Here is an 18,461-nt window from a genome sequence, read left to right as displayed (position 1 = left end):
AAAAACTACAAAACACCACAAAACAGGGTCAAAGACAAGGCAAAAAAGTCTCATACAGAAGCTATAGAAGACATTGCAGTAAGAAGAAAAGGCAAACCAGGGAAAAGAGTTAGAGCCCCTTCACTGTTAGGAGACCCACAAAACATGCAGCTGATCGTCATAAAATATATACAGAGGGCCTGGCACAGACGCAAGAGTAAATGGTGTTAGTATCTGTCTCTCTGTCTCTCTTTCTCTTTCATTGTGTATGTGTGTGTGTGAGAGTGTGAATTTTTAGTCCACACTGGACTTAAATTGAATATTCTCTTACTATTATTGCAAAAATGTGTCCCCATATCTGGCACAATTTGTTATTTAAAGGAAATTACTTCCTAAGTTTTCCTCACAGAGCATGCTTTGTGAAGTCATGATGTCATTATTTTTTCTTTAAATAACATGTCTGAAAATTCTGAAATATAGAGTCAGTCCCTAGAGATAAGGTATTTAAAGGTATAATCATTTTCATGTCTTTATGAGGAAAATGAAAATGCTCAGAGAATCAAAGGTAAGTATTGTTAACATAGATGGCAGACATTTTGAATATTGGTAACTCTACAAGTTATTAGGCAAGGGGATTCATCATTTTCTCCATTCATGGATGATAAGAAAGACATAAAAGTCATGTGTTGCTCATGAGTATATACAGGAACTAAGCCTTCTTTTCCAGAGTGCATAAAGTTTTTGATAAAATTAACACATCATAAGGTAAATTTTGCAGTTGCGTGTGTTTGTTATCTTTTCTCTTTCCTTAAGGAATTTCTGTAGACATAGTCAAGGTACTCAACTGTAGTTGGTAACTTTAAAGTAAACATTGTGTAAATATATTAGTATTGTACTAAGTAATATTGATCAAAATCCTACTAAGTTCAAAGATTTTGTATCCATATGTATTCTGTTTCTTTAGTGTATTCTATAGCCACAATACAAAGCTAAGTGAAGGCAGACATTAGTTTTGACATCATTTAGAAGTCAATACTAAATTGCATTTTTTTTCTGAACGATTGGTAAATCATTCTGTCTGTTAGATTGTGGGTCCTGACAATATCATTTGATGATAGAAACATTAAAAAAAAATCTATCCTTATGTCTCCACATAAAGGTTAAATATTATATGCTGTTAAGTTACAGGGACACACTTGGAATAAGAAATAGCTAAATGTATGCACTCTAAGGAGGATTTCACAGTTTATTTTTACAAATTTCAATTTTGTTGTATATTTTACCATTCCTGGTGAACATGATCAGGGAGAAGCACCAATAATAATAGAGGCATTTGAACTGCTGCAAATTTTGAAGTGGAAACTCTTGCCAACAAACACCAGCTGTACTGTGATCTTTTACTGCTGTCTCGTATCCCTATTCAACATTTCATTCTTCTTTTCTAGCCTCACTTCGATGTGTGTAGTGAGAATTTCAGATCTTAGTACATAATTTTGAGTGTCTGAAAAATCATACAGTTGCTACGATAAGAAAATTTTAGATAAGCAACAACAAAGAGGAGAAAAAATAGTGCTCTTGGCATCAGTTTAATTGCTTCCATTTTCAAAGCATAGGCAGGGATCCTATTTGCATCAAATCTGTTAGAACAATGATTATTCTGCCAGACAATATTAAATGGCAATGCAAACAATCTCCATAAGATGGCGCTGCAGAGCTGAAACCACAAAGCTTTGATGAATGGTTCAGGAAACTTAACAACAAAAATCAATAAATGAATTTTTTAAAAAAGGTTTTAACAAATTATAAAACTAAGTATTGGAAAATCTAAGAAAGCCATTGAATTTAAGATCTTTATTATCATAGCAAGATGACTTATGTCCTTCTGTGCTTTATATATTTTTCATTTAATAATTGAGACATTTACTACAAGGGGGAGTTATGCTGTATATTATTATTATTATTATTATTATTATTATTATTATTATTATTATTATTATTATAGTATTATTACTATTATTACAAGAATGCTTGCTAATTTATTATTTGAAATATTTTGTATTTATATAAATTATATAAATTTATATAAAACATGTATTTTATAGTCCTGAAGTCTGAATTCACTCAATTTATTCAGTTTATCACATTTTTATTAAGGAGGGAGAGCTAACTAAACTGGATACAGCAGCATGACAAAACAAATGTGGAAGCCATTGATGGGGGACACAGCTTCCTATCCTACATGGACGTTTATAGTTTGTCACTCACTATTCCAGGTCTCGAGACTTTGACTCTTCATGCTATAAATTTCAATATAGCAAAATGTTTCTGTTTCTCCTTTTGTTTACAGATCTGTCATAGTCCATGTACTGACTTATGTGCTTGTCAAGTGTCTGCTTTCGGCTAATGAAAGACTCTTTAAAGAAGGTGTGCCGCCCACCCCTTCCTTCCACAGCCAAATCTATAATAATACAGAAATGAAATAAAAATAAGTCACTACCAAGCAGAGAGTTTTATAATCATAGGTTTTCAAACATATTAAGGATGTAAAGATAGCATATCCTTTATAAAATAATTTCTTCTTTACAAGCTAGAATTTGTTCTCAGAATTATACAGAAAGTATAATGAGACAAAGGGCTTAAATCCCATGTTAAATATGTGATCATTCCACCAATTTCTATCCTTGACACACAGAAAGAACTGAACAGGTGTATTTTAAGTCCTTGAATTTTACACATGCCACAGCAGTTGTCTACTTGTCTCCTTCAATGAATGCCTAGCATCTCCTCATGATTGTCAGCCAGATGGCCACCAACAGATGTGATCCCTTGATTGTATGTCAGACTCCAGTAGGATAACCCCAATGTAGCTCCTTCCCTTAACATTTACTTATGCTGTAGTGTTGGGTTATTGGCAACAGAAGAAAGATTAAGAAAGCCACAATGAAATAGGGTCAAGAAAGAGATTATTAAACATCAGAATAGGAAATATGAAACACGATTCTGTTTACATTACATGGCGCTCTGGTTTAATATTTTTATAAGATATGAACCTGTAGATAACCTTTAGCTTCACTTAAAATTCTCTGTTACCCATGAGGGAGAGGATGAGGAGTATGATGAAACACATTGTATAAAAATCTCAGAGAACTAATAGAAAATCAAGATAGATGAATCTCTGTTAGACCACCTAAGCTTTCAGAGAAAGTGGTCATTATGGTGCATGACTAAAAGTCAGGTATGAAGTTTATGAAGTTTATGAAGTTTATGGTGAAAAGATGCTAATGGCTCATGATAAAAAACACCACTTCAGTACTCAAGAATAAAGCACAGGTCCATAAAATAAAAGGAGAGTGAAAAATGATATTTAAAATGTCACTGATAAGTAGATATTAGCCAAGATTATAGAATACCTAGGATATAATCCACAGACTGTAAGAAGTGTAACAAGCAGCCAAGACCCAAGTGAAGATACTTCCATCCCACTTAGAGGGAAAAGGAAATAACCACAGGAGGTAGAGAAAGGGAGGGAGAGAAGATGGAGAGGAGAGGAGAGGGGAGGAGGAGGGGAAATGGGGAAGAGAGGAAGAGGATCAGGTATAGGGGTTGGGGGACAGGACCGGGGGAATGAATGAAAATAAGCAACCTCAGGGCATGGGAGGTGGGGGGGACCATCTAGAAAGTTCCAGAGACCCAGGAGTTGAGAGACTTTCAGGACTCAATGGGAGTGACCTTAGCCAAAATATCCAACACTGGGGAGAGAGAACTCAGAGTCCACCTCCAGTAGATAGACAGGACCTCAAATGGAGGGACTGACTTACTAACCCAAAGTCAATATTTCTGACTCAGAATTGTCCCTGTCTAAAAGAACTGCAGTGACAAAAATAGAGAAGAGACTTAAGAAAGATGGTCCAATGACTGGCTCAGCTTGGGATCCATTTCATGGCAGGGCACCAAGACCTGACAATATTATGATGTTATGATGTGATTACAGACAGGATCCTGGCGTGGCTATCCTTTGAGAGGCCCTACCAGCTGCTGATTGAAACAAATGCAGATGTTTATACTCAACCATTGGACTGAAGTCAAGGACCCCTATTGTTGAATTAGGGGAAGAATTGAAGAATCTGAAGGGGAGAGTAACCCCATTGGACAACCAGCAGTTTTAGCTAACTCAGACCCCAAGGAGCTCCCAAAGACTCACCAACAACTAGGAGCATACGATAGCTCATCCAAGGTTTCTATCACATATACAGGATTGCCTGATCTGGCTTCAGTGGAAGAAGATGCTCTTAAACCTCCAGAGACCTGAGGCCCCTGGAAGGGAACATCCTCTTGAAGGCAAAGGAGAGTGGTAATGGGATGAGGAACTGTGGGAGAGGTGACCAAGGAGGGAAGCAACAACTGGAAGGTAAGCAAATAAAATAATTAAGAAAAAATTCTCTCAGGTGTGGTAATCCATGCACTCTATCATCCTGTTTAAGATGTTTAGGGAAACCATTATATAGGTTAAAATTCCACAAAGTAAAAATCTTCCTGAAAGCAAAAAAAGAAAAACAGAAAACAAAACAAAATGTAAGCCTGAATTTCTTTAAGTTCATCTTTTCGAAAGAATTTGATGAATAAGTTTTTTAAAAAGATTTTATGATTTCTACTTTTGACACCATTTAGTAAAAATAGTTGTTTGCTGGTAATTTTAGATAAATATTTTCAGGTCAGATATTTTCTATTGTGTAGCTCTATTATATTCCTACATAAGCTATGTACCTTATTTCGAACTTACATTTAGTGGTTTATTTTTAATTTATAAGTTATTTAAAGTAATTTAATTAACTGACCATTAAAATTACATATATATTTATCATGTACAACACGATGATTGTAAGTATATATTTACTCTTACACTGTGACATGGCTAAGTTAACCTGATTACCATATTAATTTCCCAACAACATTTAGTGTTTTCAATTTCTTTCACTATTGATTTCTTCCTTTCTTCCTGTCTTCCTTCCTTCTTTTTTTTCTTTTTTGAAATTTCTCACTATGTGGTGCATGTAGGCCTGGAATTTGCTGTGTAGACCAGGCTGGCCTAAAAAAATCAAATAAATCTGCCCAAGTGGCACAATTAAAGGCATGCACCACTACACCCAGCAGCATCTGGTGTTTTACCAATATTCCTGAACATGCTGTGATCAACCTGTTGAAGAATGGATGTAGGAGTGAATTACTTAAACTGCTTTGTCTCCCAGCAGGTAGCCTGCACCACACCTGCCCAAGAGCTCTCTGGATTCACAAATGAAAGTCACATACACAAGCTAATTTTCATATGCCTTGACTAGCTCAATGACTGGGCACTTCTAACCCTCCCAGGGGCTAGCAGACAATCCCCTCCAGTACTACTGAGCTAACACCTTTTAAAATCTATATTTCATCTCTGCTACACCACTTCCCTGGATTCTTACATAAAGAGGGTCCTTTAAGATTCAACTTTCAGCTTCCCCATCATGGTGGTTCTCTGTCCTACCTCACCTCTCTCTCTCTCCTCTGTCCCTTGCAGGAGCAAGCTAAAAGTCCCACCTCCATCTCCCTGCCCAGCCATTGGTTGTAAGGCAGTTCTTTTCTACCACTTGAAGCCAGCAGGAGGAAGGGACCCTCAGTCTGGAAGTGCAGCTTTGGGAGCCAAATTAAGACAAAGCATTAGAACAGCTTCCCAACAAATAGATCTCTCAATATAATCTTTCTAGATGAAACTGTATAAACATTTTCCGAAACCCCAAAACTATGATAGTCTCTGCTTCTGCAAATTCAATCTTTTTAGATTCTTTCATAAGTGAAATCAATATTATTTGTTATTTGATTGTTGTATTATTTAATTTTATACAATCTCCCAGGTCTTTCTACATTGTTGCAAATGATGGTCATTATTTTTAAAGATGAACAAAAACCTATTATGTAAATATAGCATATTTTCTTTTTCCAATCATTAATTGATAAGCATGTCAGCCTACCCCATACATTTTCTGCTATGGATGTGGCAAACATGAATGTAAGAATGTATATATGTCTATTTATAAAGCTTTATTTTATTTATATTAGTGTGTGTGGCAGGGTATAAGTCTATGGAAGCCAAACACAGACACATACAAGTGCTTCTGCAGGACAGAGAAAAACTTTGAATCTCCTGATGCTAGCATTCAGATTTTTGTGAGCAGCTTGGAAAGTGTGCTGGAAAACAAACTTCAGTCCTCTTGAATAGCCTCCAGGATTGTAACTGCTGAGCCAACTCTCTAGACTCACATATATATTTAATATTTTGTTTAAATTTCTTCATAATATATAACCAGATGTAGAGTTTTTACTCATGAGATAGTTCTATTTAATTAATTATTTTAATAATTAATTTAAGTTAATAATTAATGATTTATAAGTATTTCATTATATTAAAATTATTTTAATTGTACCAAATTATTGTGAGAATTATTTTATTAATTAATTTAAATTAATTACTAAAACATAAATTAATTAATTTTAGGATGACAGTAGCTTTACTAACTTACATTCTCTTCTATGAAAATTGTTAAAAGAGGGAAGAAGTGAATTTTTAAATATTGATTATTTTATGCATTTTCAGAGTTACTATTGTTAAATTATCTAATCTGCTCAAAGCAATATATAGAAAAAATTATTTTTCTATCAAAGTCCAGTGGCACATTTTTCAGCAAGGTATAAAACTATCCTTTGTAAATTGTATAGAAGCATAAAAAGAAGAGCAATTTCAGCAAAGTCAAAAACAGAAATATACCAATATATGATATATAAATATACACATACTATAAAATATACCAATAGATGCTGAATAAACATGCTACTATTGAAAATAAAGCAAGATTATACGTACATTAAAAGCAATAACATATTATAAAATACAAATACTAGAAATAAATCTACACACTTATGCCTGACTAACAAATCTTATGTTTCCCATAAATGATGTTGAGGACCTTAACAATCACATAAAAAGTAGGAAATAAGACTTTCATCTCTTCCAAGTTAATAAATAGCATTGAGAAAAAAAACATAAAGTTCATTGCAGTTGCTCTAGTCAATGTTTTTTCAGATAATACCTCCACAAAGGAAAATGGAAGCAAAACAGTCCAATTAGGATTACTTTGTCCTGAAAGTTTCTATATGGTAAAGGAAAGTGGCAACAGAATGAAATAGTCTATAAGATGAAAGGAAATTTTCAAACTCTACTTTTAGAAGTGATTTTGCATCAAATATATGCAATGAGATTAAATAATTTAATGGTTATAAAACAAATAACTCAAAGTTGAAAATGAGAAAACCATTATGCAAAGAGTGCATTAGTTCCTCAGGAAACTGGAAATAAATAGGACAGAAGATCCCACTACACCACTCTTGGGCACAATGAAAGGATTCCATATCCTACTACAGAGATACTTGTTTTTCCAAATTCATTCTGTATCCATAATCGTCAGAAATTGGAAACAGTCTAATTTATCTCAATGGATAAATAGTATATTAAAGTGTGGAATATTTAAACATTGCAACATTATTCAGATGTTAAACAAAGGAAATTATGAAATTTAAGATAAGTGGGTAGAGTAATTAAAACTCATCTTGTATGAACCAACTCAGATGTCAAAAGATAAATATTGAATATTTTCCCCTATATGTGGATGTTAGATTTTACACCTTTGATACACTATATTCCCTATAACCACAGAAGCAAGGTAGTAGTATAAGTGACTAGTGGAGAAGAGAATTTTCTAGGGAAGGGGAAATAGAGTAAAAAATTAATAGAGACATGAATAGATTGGAGCAGGATGATTAAATGGATGGAGGATGGAAGAGAAGGTGAGGAAAGGAATACAGGGAATTATAGCTAGCAATATGGAACATTTGAGTTATTGTTGCAAACCTACTACTGTAGAAGTTTCTTAAAATCTATAGGCAGATAAAGGAAATCTAAATGGACTTACCAAATACTAGGGGTGAAGAAGGCCCCAACTGTACAATTTTAACCACCAAGTGAAGCATTCATTGGTGTGACTAGATTACATCTAGTTGAGTAGTTTGCTAGAAGGGCCCCTGGGAAACCATCAAATGTCTTGGGCTATTGTCAATGTATTGGTTGCTCTCCAAAAATGAATAGTAAGGCCTTATTTCCAAATATAACATTTACATGTCATATTGTACACAATGAAGTTAAACTGTTGCCTAACTTCCCTTGTCAGCTTTCCTGACAAGTATTCAAGGAGCTGACAGTTACTCTAGTTTCTCTCAAAGGAGAAAGGTAACCACCAACTCAGCTACGAATCCTGCATACTACTATGGTGACCTTACTTCCATATATGCTGGTGAAATTGTGATGGAAAGACTGTGGGAATAGCCATCCATTATCATATTGGCTTTAAGATGAATCACATGTAAGGCACTACTCAGGTGGCCAAAACCCTTGCAAAACTATAACTATGCCATGGCCTAGTGGAAAAAACCTATTATTTTTCTGTTAAAGGCAAACAGCAATAAAATGACTCCAATGACAGTCTTTTGTAGCCATGAATAAATTGTTATTATCAGAGTAGTTATTAGAGAAACCTCCTCTTATGCTTTATTTACATAAAAGAACCCAAAATACACCATATGCAGTGACAGTGAAACACTGTTTGAAATGTGATTTTTTCATCACATCCCTTCCATCAGGGCTCAAGGTGCTTTCTGGAAAAGGAGGAAACATTGTAGTATCCAGAGAGAATGGATGAATCCAAAGAAAGTGTGTATTCCAGACACAACAGGACAGAGGTACATATGAATTTATAGAGACTACAAAGTGTGCAGAAGGCCTGCCCAGAACTAAGATACATAGGATCTCAGGAATGAATATTAGACAGAGGCTCCCATCCTAAACCAAGAAGCCATCTCCAGTTGGCATCAGTTTGCAAGAGAAAAATAGTTCTCTCTACTGTAGTCTCTTTTACAGGGAGACCCCATTCCCAGCTATAGACAAGCAATAATAAAATGAACTCAATAATATTTTGTAGACATTTTTTCATATTGCTTAGTTTAAGCCCCTTTCCTTTCTTTCTTTTTCTTTCTTTTTTTCCTTCCTTCCTTCCTTCCTCTCTTTTGTCTTGCTAGCCTTTTGACAGTATAGTTGTATGTGTGTGTGTTTCTTGTAAATATTTTCCCTTCTTTATGGTTTGTTTGTTACCTGTTTTCTAAAAAGAGAAAACAAGAAGGCATAGAGTTGGTAGAGGACTGAGGTGGAGAGAAGGGATAGGAAGAGTTGTGAAAGGAGAAATATTAGATATAATATACTGTATTTTTTCAACAGCAAAAAAAGAAATGTGAGTTAAGGCAATGAGTAAATAGTCCTCAAATGTTAAGATAAACAAGACTCAAGTTAGTTGTGACAATTTTCAATGTTACTTATGCCATGGAAAAGCAAATAAAATCCACAGAGATGTATCATCTCTCCCTTTTAAAACTTAATGAGGACTAAAGGTTAAAATTGTATAAAACTGTATAGTGTCAAGTAGTGTAAGGCCTTATCCTATTAGACCCTAAGATTAGAACCTCTCCTTCATTTATGAGGTTTAGTACCATGCCCACTCGTTTACTCCAGTAATATCCACAATATTGGGGTGAAAAGCCTGATTAAGGATAAGAGGCGTTATGGCTCCAAAGGGGAGTTTGTGCCTCCTGGATATTCAGACAGTCACTGGCATCTCCTAACTCAGACATGTTCCAGATTAGTCTTTCAAATCATCAACACGCCCTCTTATTTAGGCATAAAAGGTACCCCAAGAAATGATTCATTAATGGCTAAACTTAAGATTAGTCATTGTCTCCTGGTCAGCACAACATTCCAAAATATCCTAATTTAATACCAAGCTGTCCTTAGCTTGGAATTTCTCTTAAGGAATGTGCCATATCAAACAGGTTGTCCTCAGAGTTAGCAACAGAGGTCAAGACATTTCTTAGGGCAGTCCCACAGAACACAGAACTGTTTTACATACTAGACAGTAACCAAAGGGCTTCCCTCACTCAAGGGCATTACCTAGAACTGTTAGATCAGAACTTCCTGGTGCTTGCCTCCAGCAGACCCAGTGAATTAGCATGGGATTACCAAAATAGCCCCAGCAGGGAGGGCACCACTGCTCTTCTGCCTGCTTCACACCTGGATACCTGATCCTACGGACCTTGATATAACCATCCCTTGCCTACATGATCTTACTGACCTTGATGTGACTGTTGCCTGCCTACATGACTCTTGTCATTCGCCCTGTTTTCTGTATCCCATATAAGCCTGGTTTTCACTTTGTGCAGGGCACTCTCACTCTAACTAGAACAACAATTTAGATGGACTAGGACTTAGATTCATGCAGTCCGCAGCCCACCCCCTCGGGCCCAGAGCAGTTGGGCCCAGGGGGTGCAGCACCAGCCCAGAGGAGATGGCTGCTGCTTTAGACCCAGTGTGTTTTAGATGGCTTCAGATGTACCTTAACTGCTGAGCTGCTAGATTTATCATTTTTCTCTTGGAATGACTGTAAAAGCCTCATGACATTTTTAAGAAATACATTCAGATTCAGCACTCTCTTGTGTTGAGTCTGTCTGCCATCTGCTGACTTGTTACCCACCTGACCAGAACTCTCATCCCGCAGAAATCAGAGTCCCTGTAACGAATCCGGTCCGTGGCAGTTAAGAATAGCTAGATTCAGGTATCTGACTAATACAGATGTAGAGTCTCACACCCATCCATTGAACTGAGTACAGGATCCCCAGTGAAGGAGTTAGAGAAAGGACCCATGGAGCTGAGGGGTTTGCAGCCCCTTAGGACCAACAACAATATGAACTAACCAGTACCCTCAGAGCTCCCAGGGTCTCAACCACCAACCAAGGACTGCACATGGAGGGGTCTGATTGTTCTGGCAGTATGTGTATAGTAGAGGATTGCAAATTCGATCATCAATAGGAGGAGAGGGCTTCAGCCTTGTGAAGGTTCTGTGCCCCAGTGTAGGGGAATGCCAGGGCCAATAAGTGGGAGAGGGTGGGGTGGCAGGCATGGGGAGGGGGGAGGCAACAGGGGTTTGTTTTTGTTATTTTTATTTGTTTCTTTGTTTTTTGGAGGGGAAACTGGGAAAGGAGAAATTTACATGTAAATAAAGAAAATATCTAATAAAAAAAAAAAGAATCCAAAAAAAAAAGAATAGCTAGATTCAGTTTAGTTAAGCAAAATCATCTTTATCTTGCTGCAGGTTAGACAAATATCAACTCAAAGAATAAAAATAATTAAACATATCTTATTTAGTCTCCAATTTTCTTAGGAAAAGTGATGAGAAGTAAATAATTCCGAATTTGCTTTATCTCTAAGACATTTGTTAGATTGCTCAAATGGACTTTTCGAGTAAATTATAAATCATACTTAAACATAAAATTGTATTTAACATTGCTGTTTTTTCCATTGGAAAAATGTAATTAATTCTATATGTTTAATGGTATAATTTGGAACATAAAATAATCTATTAAGACCTTGAAATAGAAGGGAGAAAGAAATAGTAAAGGAAAAAAAATACTTAGTCATTGATATCCAAGCTGGGCAGTGGTGGTCCACACCTTTAATCTTAGCTCTTGGGAGGCAGAGGCAGGTGGATTTCTGAGTTCGAGGCCAGCCTAGTCTACAGAGTGAGTTCCAGGACAGCCAGCGCTATACAGAGGAACACTGTCTTGAAAAAACAAAACAAAACAAACAAAAAATATTAATATCCAAAAATACTCAAATATAGACATCTCTATGTCTCCTTTCTACTTCATATGTTTTTTATGCTTGAAATGTATGCATGTGAGTCTGTCTTGTTCATGCTTTCTAACTCTGTAGTAATGTAACAGTATAACACACTGATAGAAAATAGTAAGAAAATAAACAGATTTTGAATTTCATGAGAAAAGGGAACAACTAACAAACGTGAATTTAAGCCATTCAGTCATTCATGCATGCAGCAGAGGTGAGGCCAATCAGATGACAGGCGTCCAATTTCACACCACCACAGCACATTCTCTGCTACATTTAATGGAAGAATGAACAAAGCAACCAGAAGCAATCTAACAGTCCAACAAATTTCTATTCAGTGGATGTTGGTTTCCAAGAAAATGCTAATAACAAGGCCACGTGTTGTTTTGGCAGTCAGGAGTTAACTTGATTATGTTCCCATGGGTCACCACATGTTGTCCTGGCCATCATCATTGTTTCCTGTAGAGATAAGATGCCTAAGGGTTACCACAGGCTGATAGACATAGCACGCCAAATTACACTCTGCATCACACCATCTGCCAAGCCACAGCTTTTCAGGACATTGCAGCACTGAAAAAAAAAGTTTGTGATTATAGACAGGTATTTCATGATCTGTGATCTGGAATCATTTTTATGGAGCTGATGATTATGTACACATGACAGGGTGAGAGTGTCAATGAAGCCCTAATTAGGGGAAATAATCAAAAGCCCAGGCCTACATAGCTCACTAAGTTTAACAGAAGGAAGTGTGGTTTCATCTTGTAGCATTTGTTCTATTCTCAGCTTTAATTAGCATCAAGGAGTTTAATTAGAAAGATGCCATATGAGAGAATACAGGGAATGGAATAGCTCGAAGGGACAAAGACTTCTGTGGTCCAGATGCCTTGTGCTCCCGAATAATTTGAGAGGAGTGGTCAACAAGATACAATTAGAACCTAGGGAGTACAAACTCCAGGTGGAAAGATGTATGTTTGAAGGCCTGCTCAAGAACTACAGGCATACAATGGTAATAGTCATTAGTCATTGTCCTTATCCAAAGATTCTCTTCTTCCCAGTGTCTATACTAAACAGCTCCACTACATGGATCCTCTCATTAGTGTACTGTTGTTGGTTTTTTTTTTCTTTTTTTCTCAGACTCTCTGAATGAAATATAGTACAGCACAGTTACATAATTATTGCTATTTAAATATTTATTAATCAAAATTGTTTTGCAAAAAATCCATGCATGTGATACCTGCACTGAATAGGAAATAAAATACAGAGGATGAAGGAAAAACAAAAATCTTCTCACGAGGAAAAAAATCATTGAGACAGACTGAGAGAACATTTTGGTACTTTGTTATATATTCTGCTTTAAATAACATAACAATAAAAGTGAACTCTTCTTCAAAAACTGCTGACATACAATATTGTTCAGTCAATATCTTCTTAAGCAAACAGAACAAACCAGAAATCATGAATTTAATATGCTCTTCCCAGTTTTACTAGTACAGCAGCAGGATGAAAAGAAAGAAATTTCTTAATTGGTTGAATATATATGACTTTATATAAGATATTAATTATAAAGATTTTTATAATAAGATAATTAATATTATATATAATATTATAATAGCTCCATAATTTATAACTTTCAGGAATTGTTTATGATATATATATATATATATATACATGTACATACATACATACATACATACATACATACATAAGGATAGGTAAAGGATGTAGAAATGAGAGGGCTACAAAGTCAGTCTCATTCACAAAGCTTATAAGAACATTTAAGATCTGTGTCCCATTATTTCTATACATTACCTTGAGGGTATATACTGAATGTTGTATGAGCTTCTTGAGTTCAATTTCAGATGCCTGAAAGTTATTTTACCAAGTCAAGTACTGTCATGAATAAGCAGGAAACTAATAAAATTGCTTTCAAATAAAGTTTTCAAATGGAAAATTAAATGGATTGGTTAGGTAGTCTTTAGCCAAGTTGAAAAAACTAAACTTTAAGTGAATTCCTCATGTATTTCTAATATTTATAAATATGAAGGAAAATTGAGAATTAAATTGTCCTTTGCAATAAAAGCTAGAAATTGAACATGACAGACTTTTTTGCCCACTAAGCATGTGCTTGCAATTCTGCTTAATGCTGACTTTGAGAAGTTTGTTAGTACTAATGTTGTAAAGACTGTGTTAACATCTGTGTACATTTAAAATTCCAGGTACTATTTCAATTAATAAATTAATTAACTTATTTCAGTTAGTTTCAGAAAATTAAAGTGATGCTTTAGTTTTTGATGATGGCTTTATTTGATATACAAAAATATGGAAAAATGGAAAAAATGTACATTTCATGAGATGATTCAGGAATTGTTTTTAAAAGCTTTGGTTTTGGTATAAAGAGTCTTCTTGATGGATTGTATGACTTTTTAAAATATTTAGCAGAAAAGTATAATATATATATATACATAAATATATGTATACATATATATGCAATACATATATACATATGTATATATGTATATATATGATATATATGTACATATATATCATATATATATATATTACAAATAAAGCTATGAAACACAAATACTGAAATGTAATCTCAATTGCCCTCTCTTCAAAAAGTTGTGAGACTGTGTTGCTCAATTTAATAATATGGTCTAGTTTGTTAAGGTTCCAGTAATGATAACAAAATATTGATAATATGTGAAGAGAGTAAATAAATTCAGAGGTATTACTAGCTTGGTAGATAGGTCCCTAAAACAGTTTGGTTAGCTTTTATGTTAAAAGAAGAGAACACAAGAGTGAAATTACTATTATAAAATTTCAGTGTAAAAGGGAAAATTCAGAAGCACATAGAAAATTAGCCCTCAATAAAGCATAGTGAACGGGACACTAGGATAACATACTGAAGAGCAATGTGTATGACCTACATATTTTAAAGAAATACAAATTTCAGAGTGAATTAACTGAGTTCACCAAATTACAAGATAAGAAAGTGGAGTATGGACAAATGATCAAAAGAAAGGTGAAACAGGGATGGGAGATGGTGCAGTTAGTGAGGCACTTGTGCATCATCTGAACATGGGTTCAGATTCCAAGGTATAAAGCTATGAAATCCAAACTGCTCACAGGCTGGCTAGCATATCAAAGAAGTCACCTTACCTCAAAACACAAAAGAGCACAAAGAGTGACTTCCTGGATGCTTCTCTACTCACCACTGGGAACTTACACTGTTGTTCATGTTCTTATAGAGATAAAACCAAAAAAAAAAAAAAAAAAAAAAAAAAAAGTAAATAGTAAAGTTTAATAGTAAATAGTAAAATGGTAAAGTTTTAAATGAAAAGTTATAATATACTTTAAGTAAATAAGCAAATCAAAAGTAATACCACTTATGTTCAGACATAGCTGAAAGGATGGATAAAAGATTCTTTAGAAACAATAATCAAACAGTGATGGACTAAGGAACTTATTGCACATAAAACAGACATTAAGTAATTGTCACAAAAATCAAAAGGCAAGTTTATAAATAAGAAATAATGTGATAAATGATGGATTTATAGCAATTAAAAATAATTATCTGTCCAATAATCAAGTTGAGCCAGTTTAAGGATAGAATAGAAGCCTAATATATTAGAACCTTTCTCAAATATACACATGTATGAATATGATCTAAATGAAATTTCCAAGTAAGGTGGGAGACAGTCCCAAATGGCTATGGGTTTTATTCATACTGAGACTAGGTTTACTCTAAGTTTTTGGCAAAGGGTTCCCATGGGAAAACCCCCAAAATAGAGATAATGCCATGACTATAGTTTTATCTTAAAATCTGATGGAAAGTCCTTATTGCTGAAGAAAACTCACAACTCTTTGAACCTGGAGAACTCATTTGTTGACTACATGGAGCCATTAACCCTATTGCTAGTGTCTTTGGTACAGGACTGTACTCTTCATGGTACTGCAAGACTCTGTAGAGCCTTAGCTTATGGGAGACCCCCTAAGTGAACCACGTGGAGCCTGGATTGATACAAAAAGCAAGAGGATTTTATTGTTCTAGTGCACTGGAGTCATCCCAGACCTGAAGGAGAGGCAGCGACCCCACACATCTTATTCAATGAGCTTTTATACAGTTTTCAGGGTAGCAACCATTAGGCATAATGTGATTGGCAGACCAGTGTGACTTTTTAAACTGATTGGTCTTCAGAGAATGAGGTAGCAAGGACTTCCCTTGTCTGAAGGTGGGCAACCAGGTGGGCAACCGTCTGTCCTGTGGAATGTGTCCCCACCCACAGGTTGGTTCCCATCCTCTGGTCTGAGGAATGTTAATTAGCCTCTCCCTTCTGGAGGGGCAAGTGTTCCATGACCTTCCCAAAGTTCCTGAGCTGACATTTTCATTACCAACAACTAAACATAAACATCTAGCACACCAAAAACTCTTAGGTCTACAAATGTGTACTATTTGCTAGGGCAGTGGTGGCACAAAGTTGTAGGAGTAATCAACATATCACTAATTGACTTAAGGACCACTCCACTAGATGGAACCCAAATAAAACAGGGAATAGACAGCCCAAAATAAAATTGGTTTGTTTGATTTATCCATTTTTCTAAAAATTTCATAATGCCATTTTTTTTTTTTTTTTTTTTTTTTTTTTTTTGCATTTCAATGATGTACCAAAAGCAGGGCCTAGTGTTGAGGGCTGGGTCTCCCTCCTTCCCTGGTGCTGGCATAGGGCTCCACGGTGCATTAGTTTAAAAGGGGGCAATGTGTAAATGAGATATTTTATTGTAGAAAGGAGAAAAGAGGCCAGTCAAATAGAGAGAAGCAAAGGAGAGGAGGGGGGGGGGATGGAGAGGGAGGGAGAAAGGAGAGGAAGAAAGCAAGAGAGCAAGAAGTAAAGAGAAGAGAACAAAGAGCAGGAAAAAGAGAAAGAGCAAGAAAGGAAGAGAAAAAGCAAGAGAGCAAGAGAGTGAGGAGGGGGCAAACCGCCCCTTTTATTGTATGGGGTGTGGCATGTCTGGCTTGTGGTCAGGTGACTGAGGATAGGGTCCAGCTAGAATGCTGGGAGTTTAGGGCATTGTCTGTCTGCTAGAAAGCACATCTCCTGCTGGAGCAGTTGTGAGGGGTTGTGACTGGAACAGGAACCAAAGACTCAGGAGCTATGGCCAAGATCCTTTTGCCTCCAGCAAGCAGAAATCGCCCACAGAGGCTCCAGGGCTCAAAGCCCAATACTCTACTGAGCCTAAGTTACCTGAGCAGACCACTGCCCCACAATGCTCCACATTTCAGTGAGATTTTTTTTCACTTTATATCCCACTCACTGCCCCCTCCCACAATCTTTCCCCTCCCCCCATCTTCCCTCCTCCGCCACCCCAGGCACATCTAATATTTGCTGGGCTAGGAACACATGATGCCGTTTTTAATGATTAAGTAACACTTCATTTTGTAAATGTAAAACATATTCTTGAATCATTATTTCATTGTTGGACACCTAGACTACTTCCAATTTTAGACTATTATGACTACAGCAGCAATGAAAATGGTTGAACAGGTGACTTTAGTGTATGATATATCATTCTTTGGATATATGCTCATGAGTAGTATAGCTGGATCTTAAGGTAGATCTAGTCCTATTTTCTCAAAGAACTGGGGAGATAATTTCCATAGAGACAGTATGACCTTCTACTCACATAAGCAATTTATTTCTGGTGTCAAATAAATTCTGGATTAAAATCTCCTTTTACTTCACATCTTCCCTATTTAGGGTGTCATTTGCTTGGTGATCTAAGGCAGGTGATTCTTATTCTGACAGGTGTACGATGAAATTCAAAGTAGTTATGATTTACATTTCCCTGATGGTTAAGGACATCAGCTTATCTGGAGATGTTTTTCAGCCTTTTGAGGTTCCTCTACTGAGAATTTTCTACTTTCAGATTGGGTTATTTGTGTTCTTGATATGTATAGGTTTATTTGTTTGTTTTGGTTATTTTTTTGAGTAATTTATATAGTTTGGATATTAGTCTTTTCCAGATATGTACATAGTCAATTTCTTCCCAATTGAGTAGGCTTCCAGATAGTCCAAGTGAACGTTTCATTCTGCCATGTGCCAAGGAGCAGCCTCCTCTTAGAGAGGGGATCTGAGTGAAGGGGTGTGTGAGAGTGGGGAAAAGAATGACTCAAAGTCAAATCATGGATCCAAGCTGAACACTTGTATATTACTTGATACAGGTATTCCAGTCTCTTTTTCTTTATGTTCTGCTTTTGAAAAGACACTATAAAACACATTTGTCCCCATTTAAGGACCCCATTTGTATCCATTTTGAGAATCAATACTGATTTCAAAAAAGGTCATAAGGCACCAGCTTCAGGAATAGACCATAAGTCTCAGAAACTAGGTCATAAAAACAGACCAAGAAACTACGGTCTAAGACCAGACCATGAGAGAATCATAAAACCCTCTTCCAAAGAACAGTCTAGTGACAACCATAGAAGTGGGAAAATATCTTATCTCAAAATGGGCCATCTGTACTGGGCAATCCTATTTCATCACATGGTTTAATGCTTGTGACATAGGAATGTAGACCACTGGTCTGTGACCACCTTAGAATCCACCAATGAAATTTTAGATTACCTAATCCTTCTAAAGATTTCTCCTGGTTCCCAATAAGGCCTGCA

This window comes from Mastomys coucha, unplaced genomic scaffold (genome assembly GCF_008632895.1).
Source record: "Mastomys coucha isolate ucsf_1 unplaced genomic scaffold, UCSF_Mcou_1 pScaffold22, whole genome shotgun sequence".
Classification (NCBI taxonomy): Eukaryota; Metazoa; Chordata; class Mammalia; order Rodentia; family Muridae; genus Mastomys; species Mastomys coucha.
The sequence above is the reverse complement of the archived record's forward strand: the minus strand, read 5'-3'. Positions refer to the sequence as shown.